Consider the following 19974-nt stretch of genomic DNA (forward strand, 5'->3'; position numbering starts at 1 on the left):
GCTGGTTCTGTAGTGCCAGTAGGCCCAGCTCCCCCTGTAGGACTGTTGGGGTTCGGTAACTGCGGCTGCCTCGCGGCCTAGCTGTTCTCTCCTCTCCTGTGGGCCTTGGGGTCCACCACCTGGTTCCAGCACCGTCAGCTGGTTCCGGGCCGAGCCTTTGGCTAAGGTGCCTCCTCCTGGGTATCCGAGTTCCGCCAACGCCAGGCGGTCCTTGGTAGTGCTTTTAAGCGCGGGCACCTACAGCTTAGTAACCGGGTTCCAGCACCGTCAGCTGGTCCTCGGTCGTGCCATTGGCTCTTGCACACTGGGGCAACGCATCCGGGTTCCAGCACCGCCAGCTGGTTCTCGGCAGTGTTCTTGTCACAGGTACTCCCTCGTGCCAAGCCTGGTTTCAGCACCGTCAGCTGTTTCCGGGTTGTGTCAACTTCACTGAGACGCCTATGCTTGCCCCGTCGTGGGGCGGTCGAGTTAGCCAACTCCAGGGTGCCTCCAGTTTAGGAGCTTCCTATGTGGGCTGCGTGAACTGGTAGTCAAGGCTGGTTCTGTAGTGCCAGTAGGCCCAGCTCCCCCTGTAGGACTGTTGGGGTTCGGTAACTGCGGCTGCCTCGCGGCCTAGCTGTTCTCTCCTCTCCTGTGGGCCTTCGGGTCCACCACCTGGTTCCAGCACCGTCAGCTGGTTCTCGGCAGTGTCTTTTGCTCTTGTACCTTCTGCTCCCCATCCTGGTTCCAGTACCGTCAGCTGGTTCCGGGCAGAGCCTTTGGCTTAGGTGCCTCCTTCTGGGTATCCAAGTTCCACCAATGTCAGGTGGTCCTTGGTAGTGCTTTCAGGCACGGGTACCTCCTGCTTAGTAACCGGGTTCCAGTAACGTCAGCTGGTCCTTGGTAGTTCCATTGGCTCTTGGACATTCGGCTACCCATCCGGGTTCCAGTACCGTCAGCTGGTTCTCGGCAGTGTCTTTTGCTCTTGTACCTTCTGCTCCCCATCCTGGTTCCAGTAACGTCATCTGGTTCCGGGCAGAGCCTTTGGCTTAGGTGCCTCCTTCTGGGTATCCGAGTTCCGCCAACGTCAGGCGGTCCTTGGTAGTGCTTTTTAGCACGGGTACCTCCTGCTTAGTAACCGGGTTCCAGTAACGTCAGCTGGTCCTCGGTAGTTCCATAGGCTCTTGAACCTTCGGGTAGCCATCCGAGTTCCAGTTCCATCAGCTGGTTCTTGGCATTTTCTCAGCCTTCTTGTACCTTCTGCTACATTTCCAAGTTGAAGACCCTAACGTCGACAACCCGGAAGACCACCCCGATGACGACGACCCGGAAGACCACCCCGATGACGACGACGACGACGACGGCGGAGACGACGACGGCTGAGACGACGACGGCGGAGATGACGACACTGGAGACGAAGACCCTGGAGACGACAACATGGAAGACCGAGAAGCAGAAGAACAAGAGGCTGCAGAACAAAGAGCAGAAGAACATTAAGCATAAGACTTAATATCAGAGCAAAAGATATTATCTAAATTATATGCAGAAGAAGACTAAGCAGTGTATGGGGGTGAGTCCGTTCCTCCTCGTGGTGCCCCTGGATAAAGCCTGATGCTGCAGGCCAAACTGAACGCGGACAAATGTAACTTTTGTGACTGGCAGAACGGAAGGTGTAATCTTCCAACTTTTATAGATAACAACTACGGGAATGCCTGTCACAAATGAGAATATGATGAAGAAGTAGAATAGGAAGAATAATAACAGTGGAATAAAAAGAATATGTAGAATAGGAAGAATAATAATAGTTGAAGAAAATGAATATGAAGAATGTAATAAAAAAAAAAATAGGTAGAAGATGAAGAAGAAGATGAATAAGGTGAAGAAGTTGATGTCAAGGATGCTGATGATGATGAAGATGAAAGTGTGGGAAAAGAAAAAAAAAAAAAAGAAAAAAAAGAAGGGGAAGGGCGTGGAATAGTGAAACATCAATATCTGACAAAATAAAAAAAATTTACATACTCAATATCTTTTTCAATCCGAACTTCTTTAAAAAAAAAAAAAAAACATGCTATTCTATTTGATTGGACTAATCCTCATTGCCTTTAATGTCTCCGCCACCTCCCCCATACATCCTACATTATTCTTAGTTGTTTTCCTTCAGGTAGAATGAACCTACAAGGAAAGAAAGGGTTTATTTTAATTCCGATATTTTGGTCCCATTGACTTGCATTGGGATCGGGTATCGGTATCGGCGATATCCGATATTTTTTGAATATCGGCCGATCCAAACCGATACCGATACTTTCCGATATCGGAAGGTATCGCTCAACACTACTGGTGACATTATACACAGGACCTCTATATAGTATACAGTGTATAGTGTCAGTGTATAGGTAACACTGACTCACCAGTGACGTCTCTAGGTGAAGTCCTTCATCTTTCATCCAGCACAGACCGCCATCATTTCTTCCAGCCAGGACTCGTTTCTGCAGGAAATAACACAGTTACCTCGAGCTCCGCTTGCAGAACACATTACTTAATTTTTCACAACTTCTAAATTACACCACATGAAGAAAAAAAGGCGATATAGTGTCACTCTGCACAGTAACAGGACCGCCCCCCCATTTAAAACAGTATACTCAAAAAAAAAAATAAATACATCACTGCAGTAATAATATCCCTTAATTAGCCCCTATGGTAATAATATTCCCCAATCTGGCCCCGTGTGTCTCATTCCTGGCTCCAGCCATATGTTCTCCCATCCTGCCCTCATGAGTATCCATTCTACACCATATGATCTCCCCATCCTGCCCCATATGTCTCCATCGTATCCATCCTGCCCCATGATCCAATCCTGCCCCATGTCTTTCATTCTACCCTGTGTCTCCATTCTGCCCATGCCTCCAGTCCTGCCCCCAGTGTGTCCAGCATATTACCCCCAGTGTGTCCAGCATATTACCTCCAGTGTGTCCAGCATATTACCCCCCCTGTGTGTCCAGCATATTACCCCCAGTGTGTCCAGCAATCTGCCCCAGTATGTCCAGCATATTGCCCCCACACAGTGTGTCCAGCAATCTGCCCCAGTGTGTCCAGCATATTACCCCCAGTGTGTCCAGCAATCTGCCCCAGTGTCTCCAGCATTGTCCCAGTGTCTCCAGCATTGCCCCAGTGTCTCCAGCAATCTGCCCCACTGTCTCCAGCAATCTGCCCCACTGTCTCCAGCAATCTGCCCCACTGTCTCCAGCATTGCCCCCAGTGTGTCCTCCAGCAATCTGCCCCACTGTCTCCAGCATTGCCCCACTGTCTCCAGCACTGCCCCACTGTCTCCAGCAATCTGCCCTACTGTCTCCAGCAATCTGCCCCACTGTCTCCAGCAATCTGCCCCACTGTCTACAGCAATCTGCCCCACTGTCTCCAGCATTGCCCCACTGTCTCCAGCATTGCCCCACTGTCTCCAGCAATCTGACCCACTGTCTCCAGCAATCTGCCCCACTGTCTCCAGCAATCTGCCCCACTGTCTCCAGCATTGCCCCCAGTGTGTCCTACAGCAATCTGCCCCACTGTCTCCAGCATTGCCCCACTGTCTCCAGCATTGCCCCACTGTCTCCAGCATTGCCCCCACTGTCTCCAGCATTGCCCCCACTGTCTCCAGCATTGCCCCACTGTCTCCAACAATCTGCCCCAGTGTCTCCAGCATTGCCCCAGTGTGTCCTCCAGCAATCTGCCCCAGTGTCTCCAGCATTGCCCCAGTGTGTCCTCCAGCAGTGCCCCACTGTCTCCAGCATTGCCCCAGTGTCTCCAGCATTGCCCCACTGTCTCCAGCATTGCCCCACTGTCTCCAGCAATCTGCCCCACTGCCTCTAGCAATCTGCCCCACTGTCTCCAGCATTGCCCCAGTGTGTCCTCCAGCATTGCCCCACTGTCTCCAGCATTGCCCCACTGTCTCCAGCATTGCCCCACTGTCTCCAGCATTGCCCCACTGTCTCCAGCAATCTGCCCCACGGTCTCCAGCAATCTGCCCCACTGTCTCCAGCATTGCCCCCAGTGTGTCCTCCAGCAATCTGCCCCACTGTCTCCAGCATTGCCCCAATGTCTCCAGCAATCTGCCCCACTGTCTCCAGCAATCTGCCCCAGTGTCTCCAGCATTGCCCCCAGTGTGTCCTCCAGCAATCTGCCCCACTGTCTCCAGCATTGCCCCACTGTCTCAAGAATTGCCCCACTGTCTCCAACAATCTGCCCCAGTGTCTCCAGCAATCTGCCCCAGTGTCTCCAGCATTGCCCCCAGTGTGTCCTCCAGCAATCTGCCCCACTGTCTCCAGCATTGCCCCACTGTCTCCAGCATTGCCCCCAGACCAGTGTGTCCTCCAGCAATCTGCCCCAGTGTCTCCAGCATTGCCCCAGTGTGTCCTCAAGCATTGCCCCCCAGTGTGTCCACCGTTAACTGATAAAAAAACAAAAAAAAAAACAGTCTCCTCACCTGTCCGCGCTCCAGGCGGTGAGCTCCCTTCAGCAGCGCACACTCGCCGGCGACTGACAATGACGTCAGACGCCGACGACGTGTGCGCTGCGGCCGACATCAGCTGCCAGCCTCCAATTGGCTGGCGGCTGTTGTTGTTAACTATTGACGTGCGGGCGCGCACCCGCACGTCAATAGAAAACCGCCGCAGCGCCGGAAAGGGCCCGGTGAGCAGATGAGAAGGGGCCCAATGCGGGCCCCCTCTCTCTGCCCACCGGGTACGGCGGGGGCACATAAATGCCGGCGGGCATTCAGACGATTAGCGGAGGGTCAATCTGTGCGGTAGCCCAGGGCCCCCCAGACCACTGGGCCCTGGGCTACCGCCCATATTGACCCTCTGATAATCCGCCCCTGTCAGGGACCCATCAGATTAATGAGACCACCTTGATGATGGTTGATGGGCTCACACTATGTTAGGGCTAGCAGAACGCACCGAGTAAATAGAGATGTTTTTATTGATATTGGTGCATTCGCAGCCCGGGGTCCACCATGCAGGAGTACCTGCTGCTAGCAAACTGCGGTACTATATGGCGGTATGGACTAACTCAGTTAATTCACCGAGTAGCCGTGAAAGAAAAGCACTGTGCCCTGTTAGACTCCATAGAGGCACAGGCTAACTGCCCAAACAGAGAGCAGTCAGTGGTCACGCATGCACACATAACTCCTCGCCGGAGGTGCCCGCATTCTAGGGGCTTATTTCAGCCAGGTCCCTGAATACATTCAAACACAAACTCCTCGCCGGAGGTGCCAGCATTCTAGGGGCTTATTTCAGCCGGGTCCCTGAATACATTCAAACACAAACTCCTCGCCGGAGGTGCCAGCATTCTAGGGGCTTATTTCAGCCGGGTCCCTGAACACACTCTCACGTGACCACACTGACGCAAAGCACATAACAAAAGACATTACTAGAGCTTGGCAGTGCGGCCATGTGAGCCTTAAATTGTTGCAGCATGTATAGGACCTTCCTAGAAGGACCACAGAGCGTGAGCACCTACAGGGCCTTCCTGAAGGACCAGTGACCTAAGCTGCAGTATCTGATCATGTGACCCTCGATCTCCACTGAGAGATCTTACTCTGGGCATGCTCAGAACGAGAAAAGCAGGACTTAGTCTCAGAAGCGTCTGCTCGCCGCTGCCCAGCACTGACTTCAATGGCAGAAGCAGGAAAGCAGCAGTAACTCTTTGCACAGAGTCAGACTGAGTGAGATGCTGGGACAGATGTCTCTGCTGAGCAGGCTCCACTGCGGCAGGAGAAGAATGGGAGACCGCAGCGGAGATGGCCCGAGATTCCCCCTGTGCAGAGGCGGGAACTCGACCCCTAACACACTATTTGGCCAAATACTGTGCAAAGCGTCTCTCAAATATTTTTTCCTAATGTTCAAAAAGCCATTTTGCTCTTCATATTTCATGCATTTCATATTCGACAATGCTTTGGCACGATAGAGTGCAACCTGTCTTTGTATATTGTATGTGGAGGTAGCTGCTCCTGGTATGCACCTATTCACACTAGTTTGGATGTGTCGGTCGTTTTTCTGTCATTGTAATTTTATTTTGTCCTTACTCCTGACTATTCTTTTACTGTGTTATCAGCTGTTTATGGACAATGGCTTGTGCTGTAAAATGCAAATAAGAAAATGACAGGAACATCCTAAAACAATGAACCTTCCGTCAATGGGGTTAATCAGAATTCTAGTAAATAATGGCTGCCGTGCGCTGACTGCTATGTAGCAACTCCTTGGCAACGGACTATCATCAGTTCCCTTGGGGACCCATGAAAAGTAGTGAAATATAAACTAACTATAGAAAAATAATAATAATAATAATAATAATAGTAAAATTTTATTTTCCTTAAAATATTGGAACCAGTGGGGTAATAAATGATGTAGATTGCTATGATCTTACATTCTGCAATATCCCTTGGGTGGGTTCTTCTCCGATGTCCCCTACATTTGGGAGGTGGGGGCCTGGATGACTTACAGCAGGATCTGCAGCTATGATGCTTTTTAACTCTTTGTTAAATGCTTGAAGGTTTTTCTGACAAAACAATTAAGAACATGTGGGGATCATGGACGCCCCAGAGAGCGGTATCGGCTGAGTACAGTCCCTGGCTATTATACGCTGTATTCATTGCAGATCATGCCGCACCTCGAGTCCTGGTAATTTCTGGCCGCTCTTCACTGTACTGAACAGGCCGTGTTGTGAGAAGCGTCGTCATTCTTGGCAGAGGAGTATTATCGGACAGATGCTCGGCGCAGTCGCCAGGATAGACCGCGTCTATTGCATCTGACCGGGTCACTACACAGCTCTGTCCACAAAGGTATAATGCTATATATCATACAGTGCAGAATAAAGGGCCGGAGATCGGCAGCCAAGAGGCATGAGTGCATCATTGTACCGTATAATCCCCAGAATTATAGCTATGGATTAGGAGCAAAAGATGAATTTCCAGCATTGTCATCACGCAATTGTCCAGACGTTATTATAAATTGTCCATCGGCTCCTGGGAAAGTTGGGTGACAATCAAGGTCTGTCACTTCTCTCATGGAGATTTGTCTTTCACAGAATCATAAACATCAAATATGTGTAGTGATACAATGATAGAAGAGCAGAAGATACAATGTATCATTATTCTGTAGTCTGATATCCGTGAATCTGCGGGACAACACCCATATGCAAACGATCGCGTTGGCCATGTTGGTTGTCACCAGTCTTCCCTCTGAATTGTGCATGCTGCCCCATCGTTCTCCGAAATGTTGAAACACAAAATATTTGTATCTGATGGCAAATCCTAGTAATATTCCATCAATTACTTAAGTGGAAATACCCTTTTAGGTGTGATGTCATCATTAACCAAGATGATGTAATCAATCATTAAAAGTTACATTACGCCAAGTGAAAATATTCTGCAAATTTCTCCCCATGAAAGATCAGACAAGGACAGTGTGAATTCGATGGGTTAAATCCTAATACGAGTCCTTGATGAAGCTTTACAATACAGAGTACAGACATACTAGCATGAAGACATGAAGGACCACCGCGGATCCAGGGCTCCAGGCGCTCAGTGCATCCCGGCCTCCAAAAATATAATTTGTCCTGCCAAATCTTATTAAACTCCTACATTTTGGGCTCCTGGCTCCACATATCTCACTGCGACGTTGGAACTCGGTGGGAACTCAGTATTTATTATCCTAAATTTATGCAGATTTCTGCTTATTGTTCGAAACGTCATTGAAAGATTGCAAATAAAAAAAGAATGAATTGCATATAAATAAGGAAATACAAGAGAGACGCCATCGGGGCAGCATTTATTTATCATCATTGCAGATCGGGGTTGTTATACGTGGGGCACAGGTAGCGGTCACACCGGACCCTCAGACTTACTGGACATTGTAGCAGGTTTTGCAGAGGGGCATAGAAGCTAAAATCTGGTTAGATCTCATTCGAACTGAACATAAATCAGCTTTTATACCCAAAAGATCTGCAGATTCCGGGCTCCGGGCTAAATCCTGTACACATTCCGGTATTTCCAGAGCTAAGCAGCGAGACGCCGTCTGTAAGGCCACATCCTCACATCCATTGTAGAGGTTGCTTTTTTTTTTTTCTCAGACAGCACACACATCCCAAAAGTTTTATTGATCCAGTTCGCGAGAATCAGAATAGGTCCGTTCCGTATATTCTCATCCATTTTGTGGATCAGACTTGGCCATTATTTTATGTGAAAATGTGAATATTGGAAGACCGTCTTTGTAGTTCAGGTTTCCATCCAAGTTTACGGACAAATATATTAGTAAGTGTCACGATATGGTATGAAATATCATATAAGTTTAGTTGCTCTTCAGCTCATGAGGTGGGCTAAACCCCCCCTTCATTAGCTGACTCTCCTTGTTTCTCTCTGGGCTACGGACTGTATGCTAGAAGGGGGTTTTATTGCCCTGGGGTCATAAATTCCAGGCTCGGACGAAAGTCCCTCACCCCTCCCACCTGCACTGGTTAGAACTGGAAAAGTGGCTCCAAAAATTCATGAAAGATTCTTTGTTTAGTTTTTGTTAGATATTAGGCAAACGATTTAAGCTAGAAATACGAAAATATATATTCTTATTCTCACTCGGTGTATCTACTCATCCCTTGAAACTCGGGCTTCTAACTCCATCTGGTAAAGAAGTAGGGATTTCTCTGTAAATATGTATCCCAGATAGGACATATTTGATCTCATTAGAATGCTCACGTTAATCCGAGATGAATTATGAGTTTGTTAGGACTCTGACATGTTTTGTAGTGAAGTTATAGAAATCAGGGAAAATAGTTTAAAGTTTGCTCAGAAGGTAGAGAGAGGAGGGTCTGGATAAGCCAGCCTTTCTGTGATGTCACAGCCTTGAAGTTATAACTGTCTCCACACATCCCCAGCTCAGGCTTTTCTGCTTGATTTCTTGTCTTCTCCTGGAAGAGCCCAGCATCACGTCCAAATGAGCTGGGACGTATGGGAAAAACTCCACTAGCCTGGTTGCCTGTCATGCTTTGAACATGTAAATGTTGCTTTTTCTCATTTATTCCCTTTATGTTATAATTACCCTTGTACATATTTGCAATTGTCTCATTTGTAACATCTTTATAAAATATTTTTGATAAAGCACTGCCTAATTTTTTTATGGGATATAATATTATATATTAGTTCGTTCTCCTGTTCTAAACCGTACCCTAAGTCTTCTGAAGGGAAATACGCTACTGTTACTACTGTGTTGGGTTAGCTTCGGACCCGTTTAATCGAAGCTGGTGGCAGCGAGAAGTGTGCAGACTTTTGGGTTATGCTGTAGCGGCTGTGGCGTTCATAATTATTGTTCCTGCCTGAGTGGGAGTAGTTATCGCATCGCTGCAGCGTGCCCAATAGCCAGTACATAGCAGGCAGCCTTTCTGGCGACTAATTACCCAGGGTGCAGTACCTAATCTGACCTGAGAGTAAGGGGGGCGCCAGAGAGCTGCAAGTGTTAAGTGGAACTGTAAGCGGGATATACATAAATCCCTGCAGTTCGTGGTACATAGAAAAGCAGTGGGATACCTAGAATAAGCCCCTGCTGTAAACTAAGAGGTCAATAGCCTTGTGTGTGTTTTCTCATCACATTGTTAGCAGTGGAGGGACAACTAAGCTAAGCCCCCTGCACATGTGATAGTTGTCTGTTGGCCTAAAGTCACCTCAATCCGTGATGTAGGGGTGACGGTCACGGTGGGAATCCTGACCAATTGGTGACAGCGGTCAGGGGAATCGTGACAGTAAGTTCAGACAGTTTATTCCCCCTTCAGTTCTTTACATAGGATGAGAAAAAACTGAATCAATTCCGATGCAAAATGGATCGCACATGAGAGAAAAGCCACATACTCTACTTGAACGTAAAGATAGACGACAGGCACCCATCTGTTATGATAAGGTAATTCAGTACCACAATGGACATAGAGGTCAGAGCACATACAGTGACCTGACAATAACCCAAAAACATAGAACGAGCTCTGAGACGTGGGAACTCTGCTGACCGCAATCCCTAATCCTCTCCAACCACACTAGAGGCAGCCGTGGATTGCGCCTAACGCTCCCTATGCAACTCGGCACAGCCTGAGAAACTAGCTAGCCTGAAGATAGAAAATAAGCCTACCTTGCCTCAGAGAAATACCCCAAAGGAAAAGGCAGCCCCCACATATAATGACTGTGAGTTAAGATGAAAAGACAAACGTAGAGATAAAATAGATTTAGCAAAGTGAGGCCCGACTTTCTGAACAGAGCGAGGATAGGAAAGGTAACTTTGCGGTCAACACAAAACCCTACAAAAACCACGCAAAGGGGGCAAAAAGACCCTCCGTACCGAACTAACGGCACGGAGGCACACCCTCTGCGTCCCAAAGCTTCCAGCAAGCAGGAAAAAACAAATATACAAGCTGGACAGAAAAAACAGCAAACAAAATAGCAAAGCGGAACTTAGCTATGCAGAGCAGCAGGCCACAGGAACGATCTAGGAGGAAACAGGTCCAATACTAGAACATTGACTGGAGGCCAGGATCAAAGCACTAGGTGGAGTTAAATAGAGCAGCACCTAACGACTTCACCACATCACCTGAGGAAGGAAACTCAGAAGCCGCAGTACCACTTTCCTCCACCAACGGAAGCTCACAGAGAGAATCAGCCGAAGTACCACTTGTGACCACAGGAGGGATCTCTGCCACAGAATTCACAACAGTAACCCCCCTTGAGGAGGGGTCACCGAACCCTCACCAGAGCCCCCAGGACGACCAGGATGAGCAATATGAAAGGCACGAACAAGATCGGGAGCATGGACATCAGAGGCAAAGACCCAGGAATTATCTTCCTGAGCATAACCCTTCCACTTAACCAGATACTGGAGTTTCCGTCTTGAAACACGAGAATCCAAAATCTTCTCCACAATATACTCCAACTCCCCCTCCACCAAAACCGGGGCAGGAGGATCAACAGATGGAACCATAGGTGCCACGTATCTCCGCAACAATGACCTATGGAATACGTTATGTATGGAAAAAGAATCTGGAAGGGTCAGACGAAAAGACACAGGATTAAAAACCTCAGAAATCCTATACGGACCAATGAAATGAGGTTTAAACTTAGGAGAGGAAACCTTCATAGGAATATGACGAGAAGATAACCAAACCAAATCCCCAACACGAAGTTGGGGACCCACACAGCGTCTGTGATTAGCGAAACGTTGAGCCTTCTCCTGGGACAAGGTCAAATTGTCCACTACATGAGTCCAAATCTGCTGCAACCTGTCCACCACAGTATCCACACCAGGACAGTCCGAAGACTCAACCTGCCCTGAAGAGAAACGAGGATGGAACCCAGAGTTGCAGAAAAACGGCGAAACCAAGGTAGCCGAGCTGGCCCGATTATTAAGGGCGAACTCAGCCAAGGGCAAAAAGGACACCCAGTCATCCTGATCAGCAGAAACAAAGCATCTCAGATATGTTTCCAAGGTCTGATTGGTTCGTTCAGTCTGGCCATTAGTCTGAGGATGGAAAGCCGAGGAAAAAGACAAGTCAATGCCCATCCTACCACAAAAGGCTCGCCAAAACCTCGAAACAAACTGGGAACCTCTGTCAGACACGATATCCTCTGGAATGCCATGTAAACGAACCACATGCTGGAAGAACAATGGCACCAAATCAGAGGAGGAAGGTAATTTAGACAAGGGTACCAAATGGACCATCTTAGAGAAGCGATCACAGACCACCCAAATGACTGACATCTTTTGAGAGACGGGAAGATCTGAAATAAAATCCATAGAGATATGTGTCCAAGGCCTCTTCGGGACCGGCAAGGGCAAAAGCAACCCACTGGCACGAGAACAGCAGGGCTTAGCCCGAGCACAAATCCCACAGGACTGCACAAAAGTACGCACATCCCGCGACAGAGATGGCCACCAAAAGGATCTAGCCACTAACTCTCTGGTACCAAAGATTCCAGGATGACCAGCCAACACCGAACAATGAACCTCAGAGATAACTTTATTCGTCCACCTATCAGGGACAAACAGTTTCTCCGCTGGGCAACGATCAGGTTTATTAGCCTGAAATTTTTGCAGCACCCGCCGCAAATCAGGGGAGATGGCAGACACAATTACTCCCTCTTTGAGGATACCCGCCGGCTCAGATAAACCCGGAGAGTCGGGCACAAAACTCCTAGACAGAGCATCCGCCTTCACATTTTTAGAGCCCGGAAGGTACGAAATCACAAAGTCAAAATGGGCAAAAAACAACGACCAACGAGCCTGTCTAGGATTCAACCACTTGGCAGACTCGAGATAAGTCAAGTTCTTATGATCAGTCAAGACCACCCCGCGATGCTTAGCTCCTTCAAGCCAATGACGCCACTCCTCAAATGCCCACTTCATGGCCAGCAACTCTCGATTGCCCACATCATAATTTCGCTCAGCAGGCGAAAACTTCCTGGAAAAGAAGGCGCATGGTTTCATCACCGAGCAATCAGAACTTCTCTGCGACAAAACAGCCCCTGCTCCAATCTCAGAAGCATCAACCTCGACCTGGAACGGAAGCGAAACATCTGGTTGACACAACACAGGGGCAGAAGAAAAACGACGCTTCAACTCTTGAAAAGCTTCCACAGCAGCAGAAGACCAATTGACCACATCAGCACCCTTCTTGGTCAAATCGGTCAATGGTTTAGCAATACTAGAAAAATTGCAGATGAAGCGACGATAAAAAATTAGCAAAGCCCAGGAACTTTTGCAGACTTTTCAGAGATGTCGGCTGAGTCCAATCATGGATGGCTTGGACCTTAACAGGGTCCATCTCGATAGTAGAAGGGGAAAAGATGAACCCCAAAAATGAAACCTTCTGAACACCAAAGAGACACTTTGATCCCTTCACAAACAAAGAATTAGCACGCAGGACCTGAAACACCGTTCTGACCTGCTTCACATGAGACTCCCAATCATCCGAGAAGATCAAAATGTCATCCAAGTACACAATCAGGAATTTATCCAGGTACTCTCGGAAGATGTCATGCATAATGGACTGAAACACTGATGGAGCATTGGCAAGTCCGAATGGCATTACTAGATACTCAAAATGGCCCTCGGGCATATTAAATGCAGTTTTCCATTCATCGCCTCGCTTAATACGCACAAGATTATACGCACCACGAAGATCTATCTTGGTGAACCAACTAGCCTCCTTAATCCGAGCAAACAAATCAGATAACAACGGCAAGGGGTACTGAAATTTAACCGTGATCTTATTTAGAAGGCGGTAATCTATACAAGGTCTCAGTGAACCATCCTTCTTGGCTACAAAAAAGAACCCTGCTCCTAATGGCGACGATGACGGGCGAATATGCCCCTTCTCCAAGGACTCCTTCACATAACTCCGCATAGCGGCGTGCTCAGGCACAGATAAATTAAACAGTCGACCTTTTGGGAATTTACTACCAGGAATCAAATCGATAGCACAATCACAATCCCTATGCGGAGGTAGGGTATCGGACTTGGGCTCATCAAATACATCCTGGTAATCAGACAAGAACTCTGGAACCTCAGAAGGGGTGGATGACGAAATAGTCAGAAATGGGACATCACCATGTACCCCCTGACAACCCCAGCTGGACACAGACATGGATTTCCAATCTAATACTGGATTATGGACTTGTAGCCATGGCAACCCCAACACGACCACATCATGCAGATTATGCAACACCAGAAAGCGAATAACCTCCTGATGTGCAGGAGCCATGCACATGGTCAGCGGGGTCCAGTACTGAGGCTTTTTCTTGGCCAAAGGCGTAGCATCAATTCCTCTCAATGGAATAGGACACTGCAAGGGCTCCAAGAAAAACCCACAACGCCTAGCATACTCCAAGTCCATCAAATTCAGGGCAGCGCCTGAATCCACAAATGCCATGACAGAATATGATGACAAAAAGCAGATCAAGGTAATGGACAGAAGAAATTTTGACTGTACCGTACCAATGGTGGCAGACCTAGCGAACCGCTTAGTGCACTTAGGACAATCAGAGATAGCATGAGTGGAATCACCACAGTAGAAACACAGCCCATTCAGACGTCTGTATTCTTGCCGTTCAACTCTGGTCAAAGTCCTATCGCACTGCATAGGCTCAGGTTTAAGCTCATGTAATACCGCTAAATGGTGCACAGATTTACGCTCACGCAAGCGTCGACCGATCTGAATGGCCAAAGACATAGACTCATTCAGACCAGCAGGCATAGGAAATCCCACCATGACATCCTTAAGGGCTTCAGAGAGACCTTTTCTGAAAATAGCTGCGAGCGCACCTTCATTCCATTGAGTGAGTACGGACCACTTTCTAAATTTCTGACAATATACCTCTATCTCATCCTGACCCTGACACAGAGCCAGCAAATTTTTCTCTGCCTGATCCGCTGAATTAGGTTCATCGTACAGCAATCCGAGCGCCAGGAAAAACGCATCGATATTACTTAATGCAGGATCTCCTGACGCAAGAGAAAATGCCCAGTCCTGAGGGTCGCCACGTAAAAAAGAAATAATGATCCTAACTTGTTGAACTGGGTCACCAGAGGAGCGATCTTTCAAAGCCAGAAATAGTTTACAATTATTTTTGAAACTCAGAAATTTAGTTCTATCTCCAAAAAACAAATCAGGAATAGGAATTCTCGGTTCTAACATAGAATTCTGAACCACAAAGTCTTGAATATTTTGTACTCTTGCCGTGAGCTGATCCACACATGAAGACAGACCTTTAATGTCCATCGCTACACCTGTGTCCTGAACCACCCAAATGTCTAGGGGAAAAAAAAGGCAAAACACAGTGCAGAGAAAAAAAAATGGTCTCAGAACTTCTTTTTTCCCTCTATTGAGAATCATTAGTACTTTCGGCCTCCAGTACTGCTATGATAAGGCAATTCAGTACCACAATGGACATAGAGGTCAGAGCACATACAGTGACCTGACAATAACCCAAAAACATAGAACGAGCTCTGAGACGTAGGAACTCTGCTGACCGCAATCCCTAATCCTCTCCAACCACACTAGAGGCAGCCGTGGATTGCGCCTAACGCTCCCTATGCAACTCGGCACAGCCTGAGAAACTAGCTAGCCTGAAGATAGAAAATAAGCCTACCTTGCCTCAGAGAAATACCCCAAAGGAAAAGGCAGCCCCCACATATAATGACTGTGAGTTAAGATGAAAAGACAAACGTAGAGATGAAATAGATTTAGCAAAGTGAGGCCCGACTTTCTGAACAGAGCGAGGATAGGAAAGGTAACTTTGCGGTCAACACAAAACCCTACAAAAACCACGCAAAGGGGGCAAAAAGACCCTCCTTACCGAACTAACGGCACGGAGGTACACCCTCTGCGTCCCAGAGCTTCCAGCAAGCAGGAAAAAACAAATATACAAGCTGGACAGAAAAAACAGCAAACAAAATAGCAAAGCGGAACTTAGCTATGCAGAGCAGCAGGCCACAGGAACGATCTAGGAGGAAACAGGTCCAATACTAGAACATTGACTGGAGGCCAGGATCAAAGCACTAGGTGGAGTTAAATAGAGCAGCACCTAACGACTTCACCACATCACCTGAGGAAGGAAACTCAGAAGCCGCAGTACCACTTTCCTCCACCAACGGAAGCTCACAGAGAGAATCAGCCGAAGTACCACTTGTGACCACAGGAGGGAGCTCTGCCACAGAATTCACAACACCCATCATCCGGGTCTAAGTCCCATTACCTTCTCTAAGAGCTCCTGCACCACATTCAGCTGTTGTTATTGTCCTGACCACCTGTGCCCCTCTGACATCCTTATAGACAAAGAATACCTTCCCAGCCAGGATTGGAAATGTGTGAATACCCCTTTGTATAATATTGGACACCATTACTGTAACTTGTTGTTCTGTACATCTCACAGATCCATCAGGCTGAGATCTGGGGATCATGGAGACAAATCATCATCATGTTCCTCAAACCATTCCTGAACATTAATTGCAGAGTGGTCATTTCTGGTACAGTAGCTCTATTGTGGGACTGGATGAGTCGGTCTAGTCTTCACTTATCACATATGAAGTGGCCTGGAGTGTCCATGATCCTGGAACTGCATCACCGCTTGTTTCTTAAAACATTTTAGCAAGAACCATTCCATAGTGAGGACATCCCAGAAGATTTACCATATGACATTAACACACCACAATGCCAGTCATAAACCGGGAACTCCCAAGAAGACTTGCCATCTACCAGGGACACCCAACAAGGCCTGTAGTATATCAGAGAAACCTAAAAGACATACCAAATAATGGGAACCCCCAAAAAAGCTCAGTATATTGAGAATACATTGTTAGGGTTGGCGGAACGCACCGAATATATTTATTAAATGAGATAGGTGCGTTCTCAACCCGGAATCTACCGTGCAGGAAAAGAACCGGCTGCTAAGCAAGGCGGGGAAGCAAGTTAGTACAAACGAACTCTGTTACTTCACAGAGCCCGTGGTAAAGAGAACGCTGTGCACTGTTTAGCTCACAGGGGACACAGCTACTGTGTAGAGCAAACAGTGGTCATGCAGTCCAACCAACTAGCAGCTCCTCTCCGGTGGAGCCAGAATGCTAATGGCTATTAGCCAGCCCTGAATTCAGACAAAAAACTCCTCACCGGAGGTTCCAGCGTACTAGGGGCTTATTTCAGCCGGGTCCCTGACTGCATACACAAAACTCCTCGCCAGAGGTGCCAGCATTATAGGGGCATATTTCAGCCGGGTCCCTGACCACACACACAACCACACTGGCGCTGAGCTTGTACATATTTGATACTAGCGCATGGCCGTGCGGTCATGGGAACCTTTTATAGCTGTAGCACCTACAGGACCTTCCAAGAAGGACCAATGGAAGGCTGCCACAGAACTTGATCAGGTACAGGGCCTTCCTGGAGGACCAATGGAAGTTGCTGCAGTACCTGAGCATGTGACCCTTGATCTCCACTGAGAGATCTTACACTGGGCATGCTTAGTGTGTGCAAAGCAGGACTTAGTCCCAGAAAAACCTGCTCGCCGCAGACCAGTGCATGGTACAATAGCAGAGCCTGGAGAGGCAGCAGTAACCCTTTGCACAGTATCAGACTCAGTGAGACGCTGGGACCGATGTCTCCGCTGAGCAGGCTGCACTGCAGCCAATGCAGAATAGGGAACCGCAGCAGACATGGCTCGAGATTCCCCCTGTGCAGCGGCGGGAACTCGACTCCTAACATACGTTACATAGTTATAAAGGTCGAAAAAAGTCTCAGGTCCAAAAAGTTCAACCTTTCTCCACCAACTGTGCTTTTTGTCACTAAATTATCTACAGGTGCTTCTGACAAAATTAGAATATCTCAACATATAACCCAAACCCATTTCCCATACACTGGAACGGGTAACACTTTTATAATTCTATCAACATATAAGTCAACCAAGAGTAATTAAACTAAGTCGACTCAGAAAAGTGTGATTATTTATTTTGATAAAAAGTTATAACTTTATTTAAATCAAACAAACAACATATAATAAAATAGTGCCTCTAAACCACAAAAATCGTAATAACCGGCAGGTAAGTACATGCAACACGCACAAAATAGAGTTTCAAATATGCAAGTTTCAAGATAGTTAGACGTATTACGTCTAACTATCTTGAAACTTGCATATTTGAAACTCTATTTTGTGCGTGTTGCATGTAATAATAATAATAATAATAATCTTTATTTTTATATAGCGCTAACATATTCCGCAGCGCTTTACAGTTTTGCACACATTATCATCACTGTCCCCGATTGGGCTCACAATCTAGAATTCCTATCAGTATGTCTTTGGAATGTACTTACCTGCCGGTTATTACGATTTTTGTGGATTAGAGGCACTATTTTATTATATGTTGTTTGTTTGATTTAAATAAAGTTATAACTTTTTATCAAAAAAAATAATCACACTTTTCTGAGTCGACTTAGTTTAATTACTCATGGTTGACTTATATGTTGATAAAATTAGAATATCATCAAAAAGTTAATTCATTTCAGCTCTTCATTACAAAAAGTGAAACTCCTTTATTAAATAGAGTCATTACAAACAGAGTGATTTATTTCAAGTGTTTTTTTCTGTTAATGCCAATGAAAACCCAAAAGTCATTTTCTCAGTAAATTAGAATACTTTATAACACCAGCTTGAAAAATGATTTTAAAATCCAAAATGTTGGCCTAATGAAATGTATGTTCAGTAAATGCACTCAGTACTTGGTCAGGGCTCCTTTTGCATCAATTACTGCATCAATACGGCTTGGATTGTGGCCTCTCCACTCTTCCTCCAGACTCTGGGACCTTGATTTCCAAATGAAATATAAAATTTACTTCCATCTGAGAACAACACCTTGGACCACTGACAACAGTCCGGTTCTTGTTCTCCTTGGCCCAGGTAAGACGTATTTAGTGTTGTCTATTGGTCATGAGTGGCCGGACACAAGGAATGTGACACTTGTAGCCCATGTCCTGGAGACGTCTGTGTGTGGTGAAGCAATGACTCCAGCAGCAGTCCACTCCTTGTGAATCTCCCCCACATTACTGAATGGCCTTTTCTTAACAATCCTCTCAAAGCTGAAGCTATCCCGGTTGCTTGTGCACCTTTTTCTACCACACTTTTTCCTTTCACTCAACTTTCCATTAATATGCTTGGATAGAGCAAAGTACTGCTGTGCACAGGAGCTGAGCCTCTCGGACCTTTCCTGGCGCCTGCACACTGCAATACTTTGCTCTGCCCTCAACAGGACAGACAAAGTACCCCAGCACAGGACCCGCGGCAGGAAGACAAGAAGAGGACATCGTATGAAGATAGGAGGCGTCAGACCCGGACCGCGACTCCCATCAGACACCCAAAACTAATCGGGACCGCCCCTGGGTGAGTATAATATAACCTGTTTTTCTTATCTTTCAGGTACATCGGGGGCTTATATACAGCATTACAGAATGCATTACAGAATGCTGTAGATAAGCCCCTGATGCCGATGGCCTTAGCTCATATACGATTTTTGGGGTGACACATTCCCTTTAACAGAAATAAACACGTGAAAAAGATCACTCTGTTTGTAATGACTCTATATAATATATGAGTTTCACTTTTTGAATTTAAGAACTGAAATAAATTAACTTTTTGATGATATTCTAAATTTGAGAGAAGCTCCTGTACAACCCACAATGTTATGTAGGAAATCATCCGGCCCTTGTTGCCATCTTTGAACTGACTCTAACTTCTGAATTTCCTTTTTAAAATATGGAGTCCAAAACTGGATCCCATTTTCTAGATTCTCTATCAACAGTCATTTCCAGAGGGGTAACAATATGTTGGGGTCACAGGAACTCATCTTTCTTTTTATACACAGTAAAATCTTACAAGATGCCCTATATCACAGGAACACTTCAAAACACCCGCCCCATACTGGGAAACCCCACAAGTCCTGCAATACATTGAGAACACCCCAACATACCAGCTGTATACATGGAACACCCCACAAGACCCATCATATATCTGGAACACTCAATAAGATTCATTGTATACTGGAGACACCCCACAATACCTACTGTATACCAGCATTCCCTCACAAGACCTGTTGTATACTGGGAAAACCCCACAAGATCTATTGTATAAAAGGAACATCCCACATTTCCAGCTGTATACCGGAAACACCACACAAGTCCTGCTCTATACTGGGAACACCCCACAAACTTGCTGTATAATGAGAACACCTCACAAGACCACGTGTATACTGGGAACACCCCACAAGACCCACCAAGTACCATGAACACCCTACAAGTCCTGCAGTATACTGGGAACACCCCACAATACTTGCTGTATACCATGAACACTCCATAAAACCTGCCATATACTGGGAAAACCCCACAAGACCTGCTGTATAGAGAACTCCCCACAAGGCCCACCATGTACCAGAAAAC

The sequence above is a fragment of the Ranitomeya imitator genome, chromosome 2, assembly GCF_032444005.1.
Source record: "Ranitomeya imitator isolate aRanImi1 chromosome 2, aRanImi1.pri, whole genome shotgun sequence".
Taxonomy (NCBI): Eukaryota; Metazoa; Chordata; class Amphibia; order Anura; family Dendrobatidae; genus Ranitomeya; species Ranitomeya imitator.